The sequence below is a fragment of the Desmodus rotundus genome, chromosome 8, assembly GCF_022682495.2.
Source record: "Desmodus rotundus isolate HL8 chromosome 8, HLdesRot8A.1, whole genome shotgun sequence".
NCBI lineage: Eukaryota > Metazoa > Chordata > Mammalia > Chiroptera > Phyllostomidae > Desmodus > Desmodus rotundus.
In genome coordinates this window covers 69,571,694-69,597,337 of record NC_071394.1, presented here as the reverse complement: position 1 = coordinate 69,597,337, position 25,644 = coordinate 69,571,694, and the positions used below count along the sequence as shown (strand labels likewise).

General features: G+C 43.1%; 1 pseudogene; it reads right to left on the bottom strand.

Moving 5' to 3' along the window:
- Nucleotides 1-15,208: 15,208 nt before the first annotated feature.
- On the bottom strand, nucleotides 15,209-24,339 carry LOC112301103 (kinesin-like protein KIF2C; annotated as a pseudogene).
- Between the last annotated feature and the right edge of the window lie 1,305 nt (nucleotides 24,340-25,644).

The following is a 25,644-nucleotide window of genomic DNA, read 5'->3' as shown; positions in this document are numbered from 1 at the left end:
TCTGATGGGATGGAGGGGCCTCCAGAGGAAGGAAGAGGATTTCCACACAGGGTCCATCCATAGAAATCACACTGCCTCCATCTCTGCCCAGTGATGCTTGGCACTCTCAAATGTGGTCCCCGTAGTATGCAAAAACAGAGACATCAACAACTGGTTCAGTTCCCTCCCAAACACCAAATGAATTATGTGTCCAAGATCTGTCATTTAACTGATGCCAGCAGAATGTTGTATGATTTCAGCATCAATCACAATGCTTTCCAATCACAGCATCCATCAGGATGAGACAGAAGCAGGGGTGTGGCATGAGCTGCAGACATCAAACCCTGAACTGTAGCTGTTGTTCGGAAAAGCAAGTTACTGCTTTGAGGCTGGCAGAACTATTGCTCTGAGTTGGGGCAGCAGCAGGTAAAGGAGAAGCTCTGGGCAGCCCACACCTAACACTGTTCAAGACTCTGAGGGCTCGCCAGACTTCTTTTCCCTCTCTTCTATAAAGAATCTGTCTCGGAGTCCTGTGGGACCTGCATCTATCCGTCCAGGCTTGCATCAACTCTTGGGGCCACACCAATGAAGCTGGCCCAAGACCCATCACCTCAAGCCCAATGTCAGCAGCAGCCCTTTGCTTGTCTTGGGACTCAGGCCTTGCTTCTGTCTGTGGAGAGCCTCCTAACATGCACATCTGCCCCTGGGGGGCATCCTTGCCTGAGGACTCCAGTGTTCCTGTGATCCTCAGGATGAAACCTTTACTGCTTGGCAAAACCTCAAAACCCCCCAAAGCTTTAGCTCCCCACTTTGTATCTCCCTTCCACCTCTACAACCAGCCAAACCCAAATGATTGTTCTGTTTTGAACACACGAGTCATCTGTAAACGCCATTTCCCTGCACCTGGAAATGACTTCTTTCTTCCAGTCCCTCTCACCTTCCCACATTCCTCTTTTCACTGAACCAATTTTTCCTCTTCTTCCTACACTTGGTTTAGATGCCACCTCCACCAGTTCCTCCCACTACCCTCTGCTACCCCATCACAGCCTCACATCATCAGTGGGGCAGGCATGCTTCAGTGTCAACCCCTGCACCCGGTGAGTTCCTTGTTTTATCTATAACTGGCACTGTTTCATAGAGCTCCTGGTGTGGAGCCAAGGCTCAATAAATGTGTGCAGAAAAATGGGTGAATAAATGAGTGAACGTGTGTTAGAGCATGAAATGGGTTCTATGCAGTGCTGCCCACCACCTGGTTTCCAGTTTGCAACAAATTAAGTATACAAATTGAGAGTAAGCATTCAGAAACCTTTCTAAAAACTTAACTGAGTACTTGATGCCTGTTCAATGTAATAAAAAGATGTTGAGCTTGTATTTTGTATGCCTTTGTTTTATATATTTATATATTTTTTATATTAATTAATTTTTACTGTAGTTTATAAAAGTATTGGTCTGCAGTGAATTAGAAATCTAAAAAAACTGATTCTTTAGTCCAAATAATTTGAGAAGCACTGTTCTCCAGCCTCCCTGGTGTGACACAGAAATGGGATGTGTGTATGGGGTGGGGGTATTGGGAGATGGGGACAATAAGAAAGGGGAGGGTTAGAAGCTAAACTTGGTTGAATCTATATTTGCAGGGAATGCTTTTCCATATGATGTCATCAGAAAACTTTCTTGGGATCAAACAATCCAGATGATAAACCACTCATAGCACAGTCTCATGAACTCTGAGCCCCAAAAGGGAGAATAAATTGCAGCTATTAAGATTATCCTATTTGCCAAACTGACCCAGACAGCCCCATGTCACAGGGCCCACACCATCAAAATGTATCCCTCTTACCCACACTGTAGACATAATTTTTTTTATTGTTGTTCAATTACAGTTGTCTGCATTTTCTCCCCATCCCTCCACCCCATGGAGCATAATTTTTAAATTTGTTTCCTCACTTTCCCCAAATCTGGCTTCCATTAGAGAACTATTTCCTAAATTAACCTCTGTGCCCTCTCAAGTAAAGAATGTGAGAAATTTCCACCAATTTTTTCTTCTGTTTCTAACATGCCACATGTGTTTAAAAAGAGGCAGTAATTTCCAGGCTAGAACTGGTACTGAAGTGATCATATTGGCAACTGTTCTTTGAAAATCTGCAGAGTTGTTTTTGTTTTTTAACTATGGTATATTTACACAATGGAATTCTATGCAGCAGAGAGAAAGAAGGAGCTTATACCCTTTGCAACAGCATGGATGAAACTGGAGAGCATTATGCTAAGTGAAATAAGCCAGGCGGTGAGGGACAAATACCATATGATCTCACCTTTAACTGGAACATAATCAACAAAAGAAAAAAGGAAACAAAATACAACCAGAGACATTGAGGGGGGGAACAGTCTAGCAGTGGCCAGGGGGGAGTGGGGTGGGGACAGTGGGAAGAGGGGATTGAAGGAACTATTATACAGGACACATGGACAAAATCGGGGGGGATGGTGGGGGTGGGGGAGGGAGGTGGGTTCAGCTGGGGTGGGGGGGAGGGAAGGGGAGAAAAGGCATACAACTGTAATTGAATAACAATAAAAATGTTATTGTTTCTTTTTTCTGAAAAAAAAAAGAAAAAAAAATGACAGGCATCCCTTTGCTCCCCAAATGGCCACTCACATTGCCATCCTGGGGCCAATGTTTCATTGATGTTAAGGAGTTTCACATTAAATCACCTTCCAAGTGCTGAGCAAGTGGAAAAGTGATGTCCATGGAGCCAAGAAGCTATGTGATAGGACACCAAGGTAACAGTTGAATCTTATTTGTATTCATGAGAAGAAATCAAATAAATCAGTGGTAGCCCCAGAAATATTGAGTTATACATTCTCTGTACTTGTTAAGAAAAAGGTCAGGACACAGAGTGGTGATTATGCATTGAAGGTTCACATTCAGTCTCCCCAGAAATGGTTTTCTTAGTCTGATTCAGATACATTGGGTTTTTTCTTTACAGGTCAAACTAAACACATGTTGGTGAAAAAGTTCAGGACTCAAAGTGTAATTTCAGAAACTATGAACCAAGTTGTTGACTCAAGCATTTAGTTAAATGCACACAGACTGAACTTAGAATGAGAATCACTTCTCTTCTGCATAGATTTTTCCCATTCTTATGTCCCCACCCTTTTATATATTAACTGCGGGCTTGACCATGAGACTTGATTTGACCAATGAGACAATAGCAAATGTTATCCAAGCATAGATTTGCAAAGCACTTCTGCCTTGGTACTGGTCCTCTTTTGCTGCTCTTTGGAACTCTGAGACCCCTATATGAGTAAGCCTTGACTTGCCTGCTGGAGGCTGAGAAGTCACATGGAACAGAGATGAGCCATCCCAGCTGAGGCCCCTCAAGACCAACTAACCTCCTTCCTGCCAGATAGGTGAGTGAGGCTGGGCTACCTTCAGCTGACCACAGAGACCATCAGGCTAACCCAGACAAGAGTACCTACTTACCTGACCCAAAGAATCATGAAAAAAAACCCCACAACTATTTGTTGCTTTAAACCAGTAAGGTAATTTGTTACATAGCAAAAGACAACTGATACTCTTTCATTAACTCATCAGTTTGTTCATTTAACAAATGTTTATTGAGTTATTGTGCTAAGCATAAAGGCAAGTGAGCCTCGACCCCTGGGAGTCATGGATGTAGCTTATTTGTCTCTGTATGCCAGGCCTACTGCAGCCTGGCATGTAGTAGATACCAAACACTTCACTTTATAAACACATGATTTGGATTAAATCCCAAGGGAGAATTATAGATTTCAAGTTTAAAGTGCATATTGCTTGACTTAGCAATTCCACTTTTGAGAATTTAATTCAAGACATATTTTCAGGATATGTGCAAAGTTTAATTGCAAAACTGTCTTATCATAGCCCAGTTTACAGTGACTTCATTTGATTTGGTTGAAAACACATTGGTTGTAACAGCGATCTGGGGTCTATGACAATTTGGTTGAAAATAGTATTACCAATCGTGGGTATGGGTAATTTTGATCCATGGTGGGGTAGCTTTATGACTTTTTTGTATCTTTAGGCACAAGATAAATAAATAGATTTTTTAGAATTGTTGGGGTGTTTTTTGCTACCTTTAAAGTTTCTAATTCCCTTTCAGCTGATTAAGCATGCTTTGGGTATGCTAATAATAATAAACAGAATGCAAGTTTTATGTGTATTAGCAGGGAGTTGGTTAAAAGGTAGCACAAGCATAAAATGGATACTTATTATTATATGCATTATTGGAGAGATATGCTAGATATATGCCTCTATTTATATCAAAAGATGGTCAGGGTTCTCCAGAGAAACAGGAGAGAGAGATTTTTAAAGAATTGTTCACATGATTTGTGGGGGCTGTCAAGTATCAGATTTGTAGGGCAGGTTGAAAAGGCTGAAAACCGAGGCAAGATTTCTATGCTACAGACTCAAGGCAGAATTCTTTCTTCTCAAGGAAGCCTCAATTTTTTTTCTTAATGTCTTCAAATGATTGGATAAGGCCCACCCAAATTATTAAGTTTAATCTCTTTAAGGTTAAATTCTTATAGATGTGAAGCACAGTTATAAAATACACTTACAGCAACGTCTATAGTGTTTAATCAAGTACCTGAGCACTGTAGCCTAGCCAAATTACATAAAATATAATCATCGTTGTCATGATATAAGTTGAAAAATATTTGATTACAAAATAAAATAATTTGGTTGTATTTTTAAGATAAAAATAATAGCATATATGTCCAGGAAAGAAATCAGAAAAGGCACACACTAATATGCTGACAATGGCTGCCTCTGGGAGGGTTAGATATTTGTTGGTCGCTTTCTTTTCTGCTTATCTAGTTTTGCTGTATTGCCTGTAAAAAGAACTTTGTTATTGAAGGAAATAAATACATAAAAAGAATACTGAATTAAAGGAAAGAATGTTGCCATTGTCTTTCAGCCAAAAACTACCAGAAACACACCTGTTGTTGAAGAAGCTGTGTTTATTGTTGAAATGAGGAAGAATGCATACCATGGGCATTAGAAACACCTAATATGGGCTTTAGTTGGGTAATTTTGGGCAAAGTGTAAGGAATTAGGCTCAGTCTAAATTGTAAGAAAGAAGGGGCAATTCTATGACTGGGTATCACAGTAAATCTTATCTATAAGGAGGGCAGACTAAAGCTACAATTGATAAAACAGCAGCAGTCACTCGTGTTAGCCAAGAGAGGGAAATGTTTGGTATTTTGTGGGTTGCATAGTGATTGTGTTTTTTTTTTTATTTGCCTTATCATGGTCACAGAAAGAGCTTGCCTGATATTGATGTTCTGTGAGGTTGCATCTGTCCAACAGGAGAACAACATAGCCTCAGTGTGTCAGAGCAAGTGCGGTATATCAGAGGTTGCTTTTTTACTTTCTCAACCTTGATAGGGATGAGTAGGACCTGTACTTGCATTTTAAAAAATCATTTTATTTTTAGTAACTAATTATTTTTATGTGTCTTTAACAATGTTTTACTGGAAGTTTTTATTTAGTAAATGGAAATAAGATTAATTTTTCAATCACTCATGTGCATATCATAAATTCTGAGTGCTCTATACACGGTATGAAATAACTTATCTATTAGGGTGTTTCCATTACTTAGGTGATGGCGGTGTAAGTTTTCTCATTAAATCGAACCCAAACAGAGGGTCATTTAACAGTAGAAAATAGAAAACAAACAAAAACTATGCTGTATGTACACTTGAAACAAATACAAAATAATATTAAATATAACCTGTAATTAAAAATTTTTTAATTAAAAAAAATTTTAAACTATCCATTGAAGATTCAAATTAGTCTTTTCTCAATCACATTAAAAATCACTTGTTAAACATAGTTTTTTGTCTTAAAAATATAGTTTATGCCCTACCTGGGTGGCTCAGTTGGTTGAAGCATCATCCCATACTCCAAAGGTTGTGGGCTTGATTCCTGATCAAGGGCATATACCTAGGCTGTAGGTTTAATCCCTGGTTAGGGTGCATATGGGAGGCAACTGATGTTTCTCTCTCACATTGTTGTTTCTCTCTCTCTCTTTCCCTTCTTCTCTTTTGAAAATTAATAAACACATCCTTGGGTGAGGATTAAAATTATATATATGTTTTTTGTTAAAAAATAAAATATAGATGATATTGCTGAAAGATGCATAAAAATTTGCAAAATCATTTCAGGTGAAATTTCCCCAGGCCACAAAAAAAGTTTCATTTTGTATGTATAAACATAGTGACTACAAATTTTCTTTTTTTTTAAATATATTTATTGATTATGCTATTACAGTTGTCCCATTCCCCCCCCCACTCCACTCCATCATGCACACCCCGTCCCTCCCACATTCCCCCCCTATAGTTCATGTCCATGGGTCATACTTATAAGTTCTTTGGCTTCTACATTTCCTACACTATTCTTACCCTCCCCCTGTCTATTTTCCACCTATCATCTATGCTACTTATTCTCTGTACCTTTCCCCCCATCTCCCTCCCCCACTCCCCTATTGACAACCCTCCATGTGATCTCCATCTCTATGGTTCTGTTCCTGTTCTAGTTGTTTGCCTAGTTTGCTTTTGTTTTTGTTTTAGGTGTGGTCGTTAATAACTGTGAGTTTGCTGTCATTTTTACTGTTGCTATTTTTGATCTTCTTTTTCTTAGGTAACTCCCTTTAACATTTCATATAATAAGGGCTTGGTGATGATGAACTCCTTTAACTTGACCTTATCTGAGAAGCACTTTATCTGCCCTTCCATTCTAAATGATAGCTTTGCTGGATACAGTAATCTTGGATGTAGGTCCTTGCCTTTCATGACTTGGAACACTTCTTGCCAGCCCTTTCTTGCCTGTAAGGTCTCTTTTGAGAAGTCAGCTGACAGTCTTATGGGAAGTCCTTTGTAGGTAACTGTGTCCTTTTCTCTTGCTGCTTCTAAGATTCTCTCCTTCTGTTTCATCTTAGGTAATCTAATTATGATGTGCCTTGGTGTGTTCCTCCTTGGGTCCAGCTTCTTTGGGACTCTCTCAGCTTCCTGGACTACCTGGAAGTCTATTTCCTTTGCCAGAGTAGCGAAGTTCTCCTTCATTATTTGTTCAAATAAGTTTTCCATTTGTTGCTCTTCTTCTCCTCCTTCTGGCACCCCTATAATTCAGATGTTGGAACCTTTCAAGATGTCCTGGAGGTTCCTAAGCCTCTCCTCATTTTTTTGAATTCTTGTTCCTTCATTCTTTTCTGGTTGGATGTTTCTTTCTTCCTTCTGGTCCACACCGTTGATCTGAGTCCCAGTTTCCTTCGCACTATTATTGGTTCCCTGTACATTTTCCTTTGTTTCTCTTAGCATAGGCTTCATTTTTTCATCTGGTTTTCAAACCGATTCAACCAATTCTGTGAGCGTCTTGATAACCAGTGTTTTGAACTGTGCATCCGATAGGTTAGCTATCTCTTCTTCACTTAGTTGTATGTTTTCTGGAGCTTTGAAGTATTCTGTCATTTGGGCCTTTTTTTTTTTTTTTTTTTTTTTGTCTTGGCAAGTCTGTTACTTAAAGGGGCAGAGCCTTAGGTGTTCCCAGGGGCGGGGTAACGCTGGTCGCGCTGTGACGCTGTATGTGGGGGAGGGGCTGAGAGGGAGCAATGGCGCCCACTCCACTCTCCAGGGGACTCCAATCTTTCACTCCGCTACCCACAATCAAACTGGGCCCCTCTGGTGCTGGTTCCCGAGTGGGTGGGCTTGTGCATGCCCCAGGCCCCTGTGGGTCTCTCCAACGACCTCTACCGTGAGGTTGGGAGTCTCTCCTGCTGCCGCCCCAACCCCCACAGGCATTTTCATTCAGAGGTTTGAGGCTTTATTTCCCTGTGCTGGAGCCCTGGGTTATGCGGTCTGCTTCACTTCCCGCCATTTGTCCAGTTTATCTGTGCGTGAATGTGGGGCCACAGGGTGCTACCCGCAGCTCTGCTTGCCCCGCCCTCCGCCACTGTGAATCTGGCCCTCTGGGCCTATCTGCGTGAATGTGGGGCCACAGGGTCTGCTAGTGGTCAGACTGCCTGCCTCATTTGTCCCACACTCTGCCAGTCTCGGTCCTGCCATGGCAACATGAGTCCTCTCCTCCCTGGCTGCCCGTCTCTGCCCCTCCTACCGGTCTGGAGGAATGTTTATTTTTTATTTCCTTGGTGTCGGACTTCCTTGCCATTCGATTTTCTGTCAGTTCTAGTTGTGCGAGGAGGCGCAGTGTGTCTACCTACGCTGCCATCTTGGTTCTCTGTGACTACAAATTTTCATTATCAACAAATTCAACATCCCGACTTCACTGACACCTGAATCAATTTCCTTTTCTAACTTGCTATTGACCAAATTGTCTGCTCTCTTGAGTGACAGTAAAACGTTAGGAACCATCTAAACATCCAACAAGAAGGTTACTACAGAAAGCTAAATAAACCGTTGTTCGTCAATACAACAAATGCCATGTATTCATAAATGCAATGAATTTATGCTGAAGAACACATTTACTTCTAAAAGAACAAATGAATTCCTCTAAACATTTAAGAAAAGAGTTACAGGCACAAATAAGCCCAATTGAGTTGACCATGCAGCAACCTCTAGGAATTTAATCAGTAGGAATGGACACTCCTTTTCCTCCTAAAAATCACCCATGTTTCACTGTTTATTCAGTTCATCAAACCTAATGTTTCCTAAATAGTCTTTGCTAGATATTTCAGAACATAAGCATCAAATGGAAAGTAAATCCACTCAGTTCTAAAATGATAAGTGTGATACCAAGGACATACCATCTGTTCAAATCTCAGGAAGAAGAGGCTGAAACATCAGCTGATGTTAATCCAGTGACAAAGTGCTTTTACCGTGAGAGAGATTTTGATTTTAATCACCATGCCTTTCTCCTGGACTTCACCTTTTTTGAAAAGCATTGTTGAGATGTAACTGATATACGATAAATGTGCATTTGGGGAGTTTTGATATACTCATGTAGAAAGTAACTAAAACCACATTTGAGAGGGTGAGTATGTCCATCTCCTCTTTTTTCTCTCTTTATTCTCCCTTTTCTATCCCTTCCTAGCCCCTGTTCAGGCAACCACAGATCTGCTCACTGTCATTATAGTTTGCATTTCTTATTTTTTAAATTATTTTATCTCTGTGCAAGTACAGTTCTCTGCATTTTCCCCCCACCACTCCACCCCAACCCCAGCCATCCCCACCTCCCTCCCCTGATTCCACCCCCCCTTGGTTTTATCCATGTGTCCTTTATAGTTGTTCCTGAAAACCCTTCCCCCAATTCCCCCCATTATCCCCTCTCACCTCCCCTCTGGTTACTGTCAGATTGTTCTTAATTTCAATGTCTCTGGTTATATATTACTTGCTTATTTGTTTTGTTGATTAGGTTCCACTTAAAGGTGAGATCATATGGTATTTGTCTTTCACCGCCTGGCTTATTTCACTTAGCATAATGCTCTCCAGTTCCATCCATGCTGTTGCAAAGTTAAGAGCTCCTTCTTTCTTTCTGTTGCATAGTATTCCATCACATAAATGTACCAGTTTCTCGATCCATGCATTTACTCATGGGCACTTAGGCTGCTTCCAGAACTTGGCTATTGTAAATTGTGCTGCTGTGAACGTTGGGGTGCTATGAACATGGATTGGTGTTTCAGGGTTCTTAGGATATAATCCCAGGAGTGGAATTGCCAGGTCAAAAGGCAGTTCCATTTGTCGTTTTCTGAGGAAATTCCATACTGTTTTCCACAGTGGCTGCACCAGTCTGCATTCCCACCAACAATGCACTAGGGTTCCCTTTTCTCTACAATCTCTCCAATGCTTATTATGTGTTGATTTGTTCATGATGCCTATTCTTGCCAGTGTGAAGTGGTGTCTCATTGTGGTTTAATTTGCATCTCTTTGATGGCTAGTGATGCTGAGCGTCTTTTCATATGTCTCTGGGACCTCTGTATGTCTGTCTTCCTTAGAGAAGTATCTGTTCAGGTCTTTTGCCTATGTTTTAATTGAATTTTTGGTCTTCCTGGAGTGGAGTTGTGTGAGTTCTTCCTATATTTTGGAGATCAAACCCTTTTCCAAGGTATCATTGGCGAGTATGTTTTCCCATACTGTTGGTTCTCTTTTCATTTTAATGCTGTTTTCTTTAGCCATGCAGAAACTTTTTATTTTGATGAGATCCCATTTGTTTACTCTTTCGTTTATGTCCCTTGCTCTAGGGGACATATCGGCGAAAATATTGCTGTGTGGAATATCTGAGATTTTCCTGCCTATATTCTCCTGAAGGACTTTTATGGTGTCACAACTTCTATTTAAGTCTTTTATCCACTTTGAATTTATTTTTGTGTATGGTGTAAGTTGGTGATCGAGTTTCATTTTGGTTTCACATGTAGCTGTCCAGATCTCCCAACACTATCTGTTGAAGAGGCTATTTTTACTCCATTTTATGCTCCTGCCCCCCTTGTCACATATTAATTGACCATAGAGACTTTAGTTTATTTCTGGGCTCTCTATTCTGTTCCATAGGTGTATGTGTCTGTTCTTAGGGCAGTACCAGGCTGTTTCGATTACAGTGACCTTGTGATATCAGGTATTGTAATCCTTCCCACTATGTTTTTTTTCTTTCTCAAAATTGCTGCAGCTATTCGGGTCATTTATGGTTCCATAGAAATTTTTGGAATGTTTTTTCTATATCTGTGAAATATGTCATGGGTACTCTAATAGGGATTGCATTGAATCTATAAATTGCTTTGGGTAGTATGGCCATTTTGATGATGTTAATTCTTCCAATCCATGACCATGGTACATGCTTCCATTTGTTTGTGTCTTCCTTAATTTCTTTCTTCAGTGTTGTGTAGTTTTCTGAGTACAGGTCTTTTACCTCCTTGGTTAGGTTTATTCCTAGGTACTTTATTTTTCTTGTTGCTATATCAAATGGGATTTTTTTTTCCTGATTTCTGTTTCTGGTATTTCATTGTTGGTATACAAGAATGCCTTTGATTTCTGAATACTGGCTTTGCATCCCACTGTTTTTCCAAATTCAGTTATTAGGTCGAGTAGTTTTTTGGTGGAATCTATAGGATTTTCTATGACCCTACCATGTCATTTGCAAACAATGACAGTTTTGTTTCCTCCTTTCCAATTTGGATACTTTTTATTTCTTTATTTTTCCTGGTTGTTGTGGCTAGGACTTCCAATACTATGTTGAATAGGAGTGGCAAATGTAGACATTCTTGTCTTGTTCCTGATCTCAGTGGTAAAGCTTTTAGTTTTTGTCCACTAAATATGATTTTGGCTGTAGATGTCTCATATATGGCCTTATGTTGAGGGATGCTCCCTCTGTACCACTTTGCTGAGTGTTTTTATCATAAATGGGTGCTGTATCTTATCAAGTGCTTTTTCCACATCTATTGATATGATCATGTGATTTTTGTCTTTGCTGTTGTTGATGTGATGTATTATGTTTATTGATTTGTGAATATTGTGCCATCCTTGCATCCCTGAGATGAATCCCACTTGACTATGGTGTATCATCTTTTTAATGCACAGTTTGCATTTCCTAGAGTTGTGTATTGTTGACAGTGTTAGTAGCTTATTCCTTTCCAGAGCTGAGTAGTAGTTCCTTGTATGGATGTACATATTTTGCTTATGTATTCATCAGTTGATGGATACCTGGTTTGCTTGCAGTTTGAGGCTATTAGAAATAAAGCTCCAGGAGCTTCCGGCCAAGATGGAGGCGTATGTAGACGCACTGTGCTGCCTCGCACAACCAAAAGAAGGACAACAACAATTTAAAAGCAAAAACCAACCAAAACTGACAGAAAATTGAACTGTATAGAAGTCCGACGACCAAGGAGATAAAGGAGAAACATTCATCCAAACCGGTAGGAGGGGTGGAGATGGGCAGCTGGGGCAGAGAGGAATCCCGGCAAGGCAGCGACTGGCGGACCCAGCGAGGTGGCAGACTGTGGAACTGGGCAGGCTAGGCTGCAGCTAGCAGACCCCACAAGGTGGTGGCTAGCAGACCCTGCGGCCCCACATTTGTGCATAGATAAACCGGGAGGAACAGCACAGGAGTGAAGCAGACCGAGTAACCCAGGGCTCCAGCCCAAGTAAATAAAGCCTCAAACCTCTGATTGAAAACACCCGTGGGGTTTGAAGTGGCAGCAGGAGACACTCCCAGCCTCACAGGAGAGTTCGTTGAAGAGACCCACAGGGGCCTAGAGTGTGCACAAGCCCACCCACTTGGGAATCAGCACCAGAGGGTCCCAATTTGATTGTGGGTAGCGGAGGGAGTGACTGAAATCCGGCAGAGAGTGGAGCAAGCGCCATTGCTCCCTCTCGGCCCTTCCCCCACGTACAGCATCACAGTGCAGTGACCAGTGTTACCCCGCCCTGGTGAACACCTAAGGCTCCACCCCTTTACATGACAGGTATGCCAAGACAAAAAAAAAAAAAAAGGCCCAAATGAAAGAACAGATCATAGCTCCAGAAAAAATACAACTAAGCAATGAAGAGATAGCCAACCTATCAGATGCACAGTTCAAAACACTGGTAATCAAGAAGCTCACAGAATTGGTTGAATTTGGTCACAAATTAGACAAAAAAATGAAGGCTATGCTAAGAGAAACAAAAGAAAACAGGGAACCAATAGTGATGGGAAGGAAACTGGAAATCAAATCAAAGGTGTGGACCAGAAGGAAGAAAGAAACATCCAACCATTAAAAAATGAAGAAACAAGAATTCAAAAAAATGAGGAGAGGCTTAGGAACCTCCAGGACATCTTTAAACATTCCAACATCCTAATTATAGGGGTACCAGAAGGAGGAGAGGAAGAGCAACAAAGGAAAACTTATCTGAACAAATAATGAACGAGAACTTCCCTAATCTGGCAAAGGAAATAGACTTCCAGGTAGTCCAGGAAGCTGAGAGAGTCCCAAAGAAGCTGGACCCAAGGAGGAACACACCAAGGCACATCATGATTACATTACCTAAGATGAAACAGAAGGAGAGAATCTTAGAAGCAGCAAGAGAAAAGGACACAGTTACCTACAAAGGTCTTCCCATAAGACTGTCAGCTGATTTCTCAAAAGAGACCTTACAGGCAAGAAGGGACTGGAAAGAAGTATTCCAAGTCATGAAAAGCAAGGACCTACATCCAAGATTACTGTATCAAGCAAAGCTTTCATCTAGAATGGAAGGGCAGATAAAGTGCTTCTCAGATAAGGTCAAGTTAAAGGAGTTCATCATCACCAAGCCCTTATTATATGAAATGTTAAAGGGATTTATCTAAGAAAAAGAAGATAAAAAATATGAACAGTAAAAATGACAGCAAACTCACAGTGATTAACAAGCACACCTAAAACAAAAACAAGAGCAAACTAAGTAAACAACTAGAACAGGAACAGAACCACAGAAATGGAGATCACATGGAGGGTTATCAACAGGGGAGTGAGGGGGGGAGAAAGGGGAGAAAGGTACAGAGAATAAGTAGCATAAATGGTAGGTAGAAAACAGACAGGGGGAGGGTAAGAATAGTATAGGAAATGTAGAAGCCAAAGAACTTATATGTATGACCCATAGACATGAACTATAGGGGGGGAATATGGGAGGGGGGGGTGTGCAGGATGGAGTGGAGTGAAGGGGGGGAAATGGGACAACTGTAATAGCATAATCAATAAGTATATTTTTTTAAAAAGAAATAAAGCTCCTATTAACCTTTATGCACAGGTCTTTGTATGAACATACTCTTTCCTTTCTAAGGCAAACACATAGGAGTGCAATGGCTGGATTTCATTGTCAGGATATGTTTAACTTTTTAAGAAACAGCCAAATTGCTTTTATAAGTGATTGTACCATTTTACATTTTTATGAGCAGTGTGTGAGTGTCTGAACTATGTTTTAAACTCAGATAGAAGCTTGTTAGTAGGGCCACCTTTATGTAAGCATCTTTAAGAGAAGGCCTGGATGGAAGTAGGGGATACAACAATTATGCAGGAATCAGCAGGGTCACAAGTCAGTGGGGAGGGCCAATCCAATCAGACAGATGGTGTGCTCTGTACCTTTGTTACACTTCTGTTCCCACCTGGGAGTGGGTGTGGAAGTGAAGGGGAAAAGAATTCCAATGAGCTTCTTTGACTTGATGAAAATTTTTTGGCATCAACAACTAAATGAGTGTCAAGGGAGGCTTAAAGGGAAAAGGCATAGAGCTTGGGTTCTGAAAAGGAAGACTGAAGAACTAGTGAGAAAGGAGAGTGGGAAGGTTTGTCTGGACTGGTACAAGATTTGCATTTCGCAAAATGCCTAGACTTGCCTTAGCAGGGTTCCCTAGTTGGTTGGAGCATCATTCCCTGAGGCCCACCTCCTCCCTCTGGATCTCTCTCTATCCAAGGCCTGCAGGACACTCTTCTACTGCTACAGCTGATAACCCTCAGAAGACAACTCTGAGATAATTAGGGAGTGCTCTCAACATCAACACTGATGGAAGGCAGGGGAAGGAAGCTGGATTGGGTTAAGAGAAAAGTTGAGCTGTGATTTAGTCTCAGCAAAGTCCTCAGCCAGCCCTACAGGGAGCTGGGACAGCCTCGAGCTAGAGCAGAAAAGCCAGATATTTATGGTCCCTGTGGATGGGCCATGGAATAAGGGTGCTTCTGGAAGAAGGGGCAGTTTGGGTGAAGCATTGTTCCTCAACTGGAAGGCATCCCGATGGCATTCCCAGCAGCTGGAGAAGGCAATTCTTCTGAGCATTCACTACACCCACCTTCTCTCCAACTGCTCCTTCCCAGTCATGGTTAGCCCTTAACCATGGCCACACGCTTTGTGCTATTTACAATCTTCTTTTTGTAAAACACTGATAGGAAGGAGAAACAGACAGTAACTAACATTTATGGGTGCTTATTAAGACTATATGGTAGGTGCTGTGATAAACACCACTAATATATTATCTCATTTAAGTTCACAGAAACTTAATGGTGTAAGTTATCTCCTAGCTTCAAGACTTTTGATGGCTAACAATTATGGTCAGAATAAAAGCCCACCCCCCTAAGTCAGCATCCAAGGCCCTCTACAGTCTTCCATAAGACTCCTTTTATGCAAAAATTCCTTTTCCATTGCTGCTAAACTGGTCCCTTTGTTAAGACCTCAATCTGGCCTGCTCTAACCACCTTCTAGACTAGCTAGTTTGAGCAGTCTGACTGTGCCTATCCCTTAATTCTTCAGTCATTTACTTACTCATTTGCTCATTTATTGTAGACCTAATATGTGAGGCAGTGTGCCAGGCACAGGGGATACAGTGCTGACCAGACATGACCCCTGTGGAGCCTTATACTGTAATAAGAAACACAAATACTATTCAAATATTTGCCAAAATTTTGACTAGTGCTAAGAGGGTACCTCTAGGTTTGTTGAGAGCTTAAGAGACATCCAGCAAAGAAATTCTAAGCACCTTCCAGGAGCCAGCCACTCTTCAAAGGCCATGCACACAGCCTCTATCAATTTCCCCCACTTTCTTCACAGAGCCTATCTAAGCAGTGGACATTTTTAGGCCCTCCACTTCTTCCTCCGGATGTTTAAACAACTTGATCACATGCAGCCTTGCTTTCTTATTGTAAAGCATCATCTCTCTGAGATAAATTTTAATAGTCTTGTTAATAATAGCTATCATTTATTTAAGGGCTCACTCTATGCCAGGTACCCTATAGGTTGTAGCACAACTCAATAATTACAATAACCCCACAGTAACCTTGTTTTTATGTGTTTGCCTCCACTGTCTTAGTTTCCCCTGAAGCCAACCCTGGGACAGGTCCTTGAGTGCAAGCAGTTTATTCAGAAATTGAAAGAAATATGGGCAGGGTAGTGGGGAAGGTGGTCAATAAAAGGCTTGGTATCAAGAAAGTTGACTGGTAGGAAACTGGAGCTTAATCTAGCTGGGAAAATTATGAGAAATGTTGTAGAATGCACTAACCTCAAAGTCATTGTACCCAAATGAGGGGAGAGTTGGGGTATGTATTCACCAACTCCCATCACACACTAGTTGAAAGCTTTGTGTGGGGGATGAGGTGTTAATTCCTGGGCACTTCTGGCCCCTGCAAGGGCAGATAAAATGTATGTGGCCAGCCAGAGAAAGCTCCCAGGAGAAGAAAAACAGGTATTAGGTGCACTACAGTTGTAAGGACCTATTGCTCCTACAGTACAGGTAAGGAAAAGCTGGCTTGAGTTCCTGTGGCTAGAAACTACAAGCCCCATGATGGATCGGAGCCTTTCTGGCTCTAACACCACATGAAATGTCCCCTGAGAGGCATATCTTATCTTCTTCATCAGGAGCCTTTACAGCTGTGCTCACAAGTGGAGATTCCATACCTGCTTCCTGATTGATGAGGCTTATTGACAAGGAACTTACACAATCACAGAATAACAATCTCTTCCTTCATAGTAGCCAGTGTTACCTCTCGGTTTCTGAAGAAGCTCATGAACTTCTCAGACCCTTTTTCACCATGTCACCTCTTGGACTTTGTCATTTGAAAAGAGAGAACCTGAGCCACACATTGTTGATGACATCCTCTCATAAAGTGGAGGCCAGAACTGGAGTTGTTATTCCTGGGCCTCCAATTAAATCTAAATGCCCATCCAATGCTTTTTCTCCCTCCATGAAATTCTCCTAACTTGACTAAAGAAAAAAGCTCAATCAATTTAGGTAGGAACAGAAAAGGACAGGGTTGCATCTCAAATACCTCCCTATAGAGGTATTTTAGGAAATAGAGGCAGAAAGAAAGCTACAAGCTTCAAGAACACAGCCAAAGATCATAGGGATTTGCTTTTCTCTCCCTGACCAGAGGACTCTGATCTCTCACTTAACCTCTGACCTCTTCACTTCAGATAACTAGGGAACTGTGGCAGCTGGGGCTGGATATCTCTGGGGCTGGGGGTGGCTCAGGATGCTATGTCACCAGGCAGCTTGCCCGGGTTTATCCTGGCCATGGAGGTGAAACAAATGGCTTAGTGGGGCCCTCAAGGAAGTATTCAGAGTCTGTGAAGCTGGCTCCCAGGCCTGTGTGGCCAGTCCCGTAGGGCCTCCACTCAGTAATCACTTCCCCACCAGGCCCCCCACTTTGCAGCACAGGAGGCAACCTCATTACAGCTACTGCCATTTAGAGCCTGCTTTGCACAGGGAAAACACAATAAAGCAACTCTATTAAAAAATTCAGACTGAAACAGGCTTCATCAAAGACCCATGAATCCTGCCAAATAGGTCCTTTTTTTCTACCTCAGACCTCATTTAAAACAGGGCCAGAGCCTGGATTTTTTAACAGCAGCTACTTAGAGGTGGGTGTGAGCCACTTGTTTGAAATTGAATCAGCTGTTTTTATTAAACCATAGATTTTCATTCTTGCCAGCAAAGCTGGGAGATGATTTAGCCTCTCTGGTGAACTGTCCAGTGCGTTTTCATTGGAAGGATTGCTGCAAATCCAGGCCTGTCCCACTCCAAACCCACAATCCCAGGGTCCACACCCAACTCTTTGCTGCAGCCCCAGAAATGATACATTTGAGAGACCCCTCCCTAAAAAATACCATTTCTAAATGAAGGGACTTTTGGCCCCATCTCCCAATGCTCCCAGGTTTCCAGTATTGTGACTATGACTGGAGGCAACTTGCTGGTGATTTAGCAGCTCAGCATTGACTATCATGGTTGTGCCCTAGGGCTAGATGACTAGTTAATCTGTGCTTTGGCAAGAGGTTATTTGCTCCTTCCTAGACAATTCAATATCTAAGGGACAAATATTTCTTTGGAGCCTCCAGTACTCAGATGGGCCCTTTATTCATTCATTCATTCATTTACACATGAATTCACTCATTTATTCACTCATCTTCTTAGAACATTGCCTGCCATATAAGGACAGTGTTTCTGTAGTTGTTATTTGTACTCACAGCCAACATTCACTAGGGACCCCCTACCATGTGCCAGGGACTAGAGTTGAAACAAGACCCTGCCCCCACTTCACAAAGAAATCATACTATCAGAATGTAGTTTTCGACCCAGACTGTATATTGGAATCACCTGTGGGGCTTTGAAGAGCAGTGGATGCTGGGCTCTACCCCTAGAGATTCTGATTTAATTAGTTGTGGTGGGGCCCATGTCTGTAGTTTGTAAAGGCCCCCAGTCATTTCCAGTGAACAATCAAGACTGAGAACTACTGCTCTTGAGGGAAGGGCAGACAGCAAAGACCTGTGCCCCAGGGTGGAAAGGGCAAGAGCAGGGCCCACAAGGAGGAGTGAGGTCTAATACCTACTGGAGTTGGGAAGACTTTCCAGGGAAGCTGAGATCTAAAAACAAGGGGCACCATGGGCAGGACCAAGGTATTGGGAGAAGAGAAATGGAGAGAAGATTGTAGGAGACAGGGAAAGCATAGGTATAGGCCTGAATTGAAGACAAGGACAGGCAGTGGTTTGTGTCATTCACTTAAATGGTTTAAACTTTGCCTAAGGCAACAGGGAGCAGAGGAGGAAAGCTATTCAGTTTGCATTTTAGAAAGCTCCCTTTGCTATAGATTGTATTGGAGAGCATCCAGACAGGAATCCAGGTGAGAAATGGCAGTGACTGAAACTACAGGCGTATCAGTGTGACTTCAATTGGGCTCCCCCAGGAGCGGACCATGAGAGAAGTGCAGGACAGATGTCAGAGTTATCCTACCCAAAGAATGAAGAAGCTGGCATTGGTATAGGGCTGCTCCTGGGTTGGGGGGTTAGCTTCCCAGCATTCTGGACTTTCCCCCACCCCACCTCCAAGAATGTTCCTGGCCAAAGAAAGCTCTCTGGCAGAGTCCCAGACACTTGCAATAGGAAGCCAGCCTGATATGTGGTGAGTGCCAAGAAGACACCTGTGGGGTTTCAACAGAGACTGCAACTAAGTTTTTACCCAGGAATTTAGGGAATGAAATATTGAGGCCGATTAATGACTCCTGGGAGAAGCTGGTGAGTGTGGCTCCACAACATTAGGAAAGATAGACATCTGGGCAGACAGTTCCTCTTCTTCTTTAGAAAAATTGTCTGCAATCAAGGACCTGTGAGATGTAGCTACTGTCTCTTGTGTTTCCATTTGAATTGGCTGCCTCCCACTGGGCCCATTGTGGGAGCTCAGTTCCTTGACCCTGTCTGCATATCTCAGTGTATTTAAAGTATATTCACAGGAGCTTATACCTGGTGAGATCATGGCAATCATACAGGTTGTCCAGTTCTCTTAGATAAAAGAGTCCCTTGGCACCTGTGTCAGCTTGCTGTCTCGGAAAGGGATGTGAGTGTTGTTCTGTCCCAGGGCCTTGATCCACTCCTATGGGGCAGCAGGTGTAACTGAGGTCCCTACTTTCACACTGCCCTCTTCCTCCCTGCACCAGCAGTCCCTCAGACCAACGACCCCTAGCTAACCCTTGCTACCTTCAGAGCCAGGAGACTTGTTGACTTCTCTGGCTTCCATGTGGGTCTGCCAGTGAGCACTGGATTTCTATACCTTGTTCATTCCCTGCCAGATCCACCAAGAAGAACTTGCCATGCATTTTCCCTTTGGCTCAAAGAAGAATCTGGAAGTAGGCATTGGAGTGGGAAGAATTGGAGATGAAAATTTCTGCCCAGAGGTTCTGACGGCACTGCCTGTGTTGGTCATCTTGATGACATCATTAGCACAGTTAATCAGGTGCTCCTGCAGCCCCAGTCCCTGAACCTGTTGCTTCCTGTCCTCCAGCATGCTCAGCTTGGCCTTGTTGTTGAGCAGGTCCATCAGCTTCCCATTATAGATCTCAAAGAATGTCACATAGACTTCCAGGCCCAGGCTGTGGTAGCAGGGCTGATTCTTTAGAAGGAAGACATCCTAGAGGCCATCTCATAGACCCCTGTGGATGCATTCTGGGCTTTCCCAGAGAGGCCTCTGCACATAGTGTGTGTCTTGTCATTTCTCATTTGGCCATATGCAAAACAAGTTGCTTTTCTGCCTTGGAAAATTGTGTGTACCAGGGGCTTGCTGTGAACCTATAGATCACAGGTGGCAAACACAAGGCCCATGGGCCAAATCCGGCCCTCCACCTTGTTTTATCTGGCCCGGCACCTTGTTTCTACCCAGTGGCAGCGCTGAGCTCTCACTTAACTATTAAGGAGTAGTTACATTTATACAGTCCTAAAATTACATTCGGCCCTTTGAAGGCAACTGTGAGGCTGATGTGGCCCCCAGTGAAAATGAGTTTGACAACCCTGCTATAGATGATTTAACTTGAAGCTGTTTCATCAAATGCAAAGTCAAAGCAGAATGCCTGGTTCTCCAGATACTTTGTTAAGTCTACTTTTAACTTGATCTCATGAATGAAGAGGACACACTTGCTGGGAATGAAAACCCACATCAATTTCTTTCTTGGCCAATTTTTGTTTATTCAGTGGGCATTTCCTAATATAAATGCCTATCCTGTACTCTCATAGGATCAGTCACAGTAAATGATGGGTAGGAGGGAGAACTTCCTGATACTAAGGGCAATTAGAAATAAAGCTTGAATCCCAGGATACGAACAGCACAAATGTAGGCCGGTGCCAACCAACAACCCCCCTAGTGCCCTTGCAGGGTAGGATTGTGGGGTGCTGGTTGTGTGACCTTCCCAAACAGTTTGGTTTCCAGGAGGGAGGAATTTGCATTATTTTTAGCAGGCCAGGTTACAGGCTTCCGAAGAAGTTTAACCGGCTATTCAGAACCCAGCTTTATTTCTGGTTCACCCCTAGCTGTGCCCCCTTCCCTCTCCTCTCCCGATAATAGATTTGCTGATATCATCTTTGGTTCATTTTCCTCCTTTGGGTCTCCTATCTACTCAGCTGCTGTGTTGGTTGTGATGCCACCCCTTCTGCCTACCCCCAAGAGCTCTGAACAAGGCTGTTTCTTGCTGACAATGTGGAACCAAAGCAGTCACCACACCCTGCTGTCAATTTTATCTCAACAACTTCTCTGATATCTGCCTCTGCCTTTCCATGCTCTAGGTACTATGCAGGGCTGAATATCAGTACACAGGCACAAATATAACCATTAGCCTGATATTGCAGAATCTGTTGCTAAGTATTTACTAGCCTGAGCACTCAGGCCCCTACCGCACAACCTAGGTCCCTCTCCCGTAACCCCCAGATTGTCACAGCCTAACAACTAAAGGGTTAATGCTGAGCACACAGGGGCATCACAGCCTTCCTGAAGCCCCTTCTGACTGGGTGATCTAATGACCTACCAATTACTGCTCTGGTGCCAGTAGTAGTCAAATGTCACTTTGACCCTAACAACTGCTTCTTATCTGTTCTCTTTCACTCCACTCTGTCCCTCATGCACCACATTTCATCCTTCACACAGCCACCAAATAGACAGCTTCCTAAACCCTGATCTGAGCTACTCATGGCCTCCTATTATTCTCCTGCATCAAGTCCTAACTCCTTTGTTGGTCTCAGGCTGCCTACCCTTGTGATCTGGTCCCAAACACCTTTTCAGCCTCATCTTCCCAAACTGCTGGTCTTCCCATACATGACTACTTCATTACCCCTCCCTGCCCTCTACTAAACTGCTTTCTCCATCTGATATTTGCAGAGGGCCTATGATGCTGTGAATTGTGGAGAAGCTCGACCATGGTGTCACTTGAATCTGGCCCAAGGAGCTCCCAAAAAGAAGATTCCTGGAGGTTGAGAAGGAGGCATGGGGCCCTGAAGCACGCCATGCCATGCTGAGATTCCAGGTTCTGGAATCAACCTCCCGCACACCTCTCATTTAATGAGTGCTTTCCACCTGCTGGCACACACTGACCCTTCCATGCTTGATCTTATTTAGCCCTCACCTTCATCTGCAAAGTGAGGCTGTACAGAAACTGCTGCTCAGAGAGAGAGAGTCATGCAGCCCATGAGCAGCACAGTTGAGATCCCAGCTCAGGCTCCCAGGCACTGTTCACCACCACAGGACTTGTCCCTTGTTTTAGTAAGACTGACTACTCCACACCAATCATTAGAAGATAGAAAGTTCTATTTGACAGTTGCCAAATTGGGAGGGTGGTTGGGATACTAGGAGAAAAATGACACAGGATTAAGAAGTACATATTGGCCATTATAAAAACTGTCATGGGGATGTAAAGTACACCATAGAAAATACAATCAGTAATGTTGTGATAACTATGTATGGTGCTAGATGAGTACTAGATTTATCAGGATGATCACTTCATAAGTTATATAAATGTCTAAACACTGGGTTGTACATCTGAAACTAATATAATATTGTATTTCAACTATAATAGAAAAATAACAAATTATTTTAAAAAATAAATAAAAGAAGATAGAAGGCTCTAGGAGGACTGTAAGAAATGGTCTGGCTTCCCCACAAACCTGCAGGGATAGCAGGTTGGTTCATCTTTGGAGCCACTATCCACTGGAAGAAGGCTGAAGCTATATGCAGGTAAATACGGTAATCCCTGTGCTTTACCTCCCAGCAATAGCAGCAGCGGTTGCCGCAGCGGTAGCCGCAGCGGTAGCAACAGGAATGTGAATTGATTGCCAGAAGCTGTTTGAGGGCCTGTGATTGAAGAGATGATCTGAGATAAGCTGCTCCACTGAAATAAAGGCCAATAGCTTCCTGCTTCTCTATCAACATGAAGCTTTTCCAAGTGACAGCTCTGAGCTTGTCAGCACCACTCCACCCCACCCCCAGGAGGTAGGGAGCCCTCTTCACACTTTGGAAGGAGGGAGATTCTATTTAGTGAAGGATGAGATGTTGGGGACTAAGCCTGAGGGTGTTGGAAAGTGCAACAGCTGAGGCTGAATATGTCAGTTTCCTGTTCTGTGTGGGCAGGATCTCCACTGTGAATAAGAATTTCATGGAAATCTCTGGATTAGAAGGAAGGAGGGACTGGGGGATAGTCAACCTACCCCAAGCTGAAGCATGTGAATGTGCTAGCTTCATGTGGAGTATTTTACACAGAATCAGTTTTTTTCTTCTGAAATGCCCATCCATCCAACCATCCACTAATTTACTTATTCATTCATTCAACAAATGTAAAATACATAAGAGCTTGGGCTTTGGCATTTGGCAGATGGAGTCAGTGGCTTTGGCCACTTATTAGGTATGACCTCAGGCAATTCACCTCACTTTTCTGAGCCTCTGGATACTAATACCTACCTCACAAGACTGAAGAGTATTGAGATAAAGCCCACTAGGGACTGAACCCAGTGCCTGCCACACACAACTGAGCTATTACTACAGTGTTCTGGAGAGTGATAGAGGAGCTATAGGTGTTTCAAAACAAAATTACAGAACTCCTTAAGAAAGCACAGTCTAGGACAAAAATAACTATGCAATAAAAGAGAGGGCGTTAGTGTTATAAGACTCACAGAAAAGCAAACATAGCAAGAGATTTCTTCCCATTGAAAGAAAGAGGAAGACTCAAGGGATTTGGAAGTGACATTTGAACAAAACCACAGAGGATGGGTAAGGAGAAAGGGTCTTCTTGGAAGGAAGTGATGGTGCAAACAAAAGCATATTCTTAGAAATTTTCTATGCAAAGTGTGGCTCATGGAGGGGCCCCACACATGGGAGCTTGTTTGAAATGCAGACTTTCAGGCCCACTGCAGACCCACTGGATCAGAATCTGCATTTGAACAACCAGAAGGTTCATGGGCAGATCAAAGTTTGAGGAGCTCAGGGACAAATGATTTCTGATCTCTGTGTGAACTGCCATTCTAAGCAAAGCAAAAAGAAAGCAAACCTACCTGCCTGTTTGGGTTGATGGTAGGGGCATATAGATGAGCCCACACTGGGCCCTTGCTGGGGGCATGTGTCCCAGGGCCAGGGGTCCCAGTGTGTGGGGAGCAGAGCTCCAGACGCACCTGGAGGTTTGTGGTTCAGGGCAGAATGTTCTCTGAAGCTGCATATGAACCTTTTGGCTCAGGTGACAGGTGCAGCCCTGTCAATTCAACCCCTCACTTTCATTCCACAAGCATTGATTGGGCATTTTTATGGGCCCAACGCCTTGCCAAGTTCTGCCCTAATGATGCTATTAGCCTCAGGCAAGTGACTTTCCCTCTTGGCCCTCAGTTTTTCCATTCCTCAAATCCAGGTCAGTGTGCATGATACCTAAAGTCACCTCCACTGCAGACATTTCTGTGCCTGCTCCCTTCCTTTCCCAGTGTTTCCTCCTTCCTCTATGTACCGCTTCCCCTTCTGCATACTGATTTCTATCCCAACAGCATGGAAAATCTCCATACCTCTCTTAGACAGCGTTCCCAGAAGCAGACTGGTGAACTAAGGATGTACATGAAGGTAACTTCACTAGGAAGTGGAACAGGGGACTGGGAACCAAGCAGCTCCATCCTTTAGGGAAAGGTAGAGATGGTATGGATCACACCACCACCACCAGGGTGAGGAGTGGGTGGGCCATGAATTCCGCGGCTCTTCCAGGTCAAAGCTGGCCCAGACCAAGCCTAGCTCCAGCAGTCTGAGCACAGCAGGTCCTTGAGGGCTGAGATGTGGAGCTGGCGCCACAAGAACTGTAGGAAGTTGGGGTATGGGTGAGCTGACAGCATTCACCACACTCTCTAAGTCACTGTGGGCCAGGCTGAACTGAGGTTCTTAATAATAATAATAATAATAATAATATTGATGATGATGATGTTGTTGGACTAAACCCTCTCCTTTATGGAGCACTCACAATGAGCCAAGCACTGCCCTATACACTGAATACACAGCTTCTCATTTAGACTGGGTCAAGTGCTCTGAGGGCTGCTCAACTTTCCTAAGTTTTGCCCTGCTGCTAGCCCAGGAAACACCACTATTTCTTTGAAACAAAATGATTAACACATATTAAGATTTCAGAAGCATACTAAGAATGGAGAAAAGTCTTCAGGCAAGCCAGAGCACTGGAGAAATCATCATTCCACTCCTCCCTCCCTACAGGCCTCCGTTCACTGCCAGGGGGCTGATAATTACCTGGAAGACAGGATGACATGACTTCCCAAACACTTGCACTCAGAGTTTATTGGGCCTGGAAAAGTTTGTGTAGTACAGTAGATACCCAAAACCACATAGACAGAATCTTATGGTGATTTAAGGCACTTTGCAAGGGTCTTTTTGACTAATGATTTCCAGCTGACTTTAAAACAACCCTGTGTTAAAATTTATACCTTAGGCCCTGGCCTTGGGTATAGCCTTACAAAGCAAAAGGTCGCCAGTTTTATTCTCAGCCAGGGCACATGCCTAGGTTGCGGGCCAGTCCTTGGTTGAGGTGCATGAGAGAGACAACCAATTAATGTTTTACTCTCACATAGTGTTTCTCTCCCTCTCCTTCTCTCTCTCTTCCCCTCTCTCTAAAAATAAATAAAAGAAAATATTTAAAATCTATACCCTCAGCACAGTCAGTATTTCATCACACGTATAAGAGAACAGAGGCACAGAGAGGAGGTATAATCTGCGTAGGGTTACACAATGAATCAGAGAATGGTAGGTACCAAGATTGTGTTCCTGACTAAAGGGCTACCTACCCTGTGCTTGGCACTCAGTGTTTTTTGGAAACTGAGGGGTTTGTCACTCATCACTCTGGACAGCACTCTGAGCAGCCCTCATCTCTGCTTCTCTTGGTCTCCTGGAGAGAAGATCATCTGCCTTGCCTACCTTCCCCC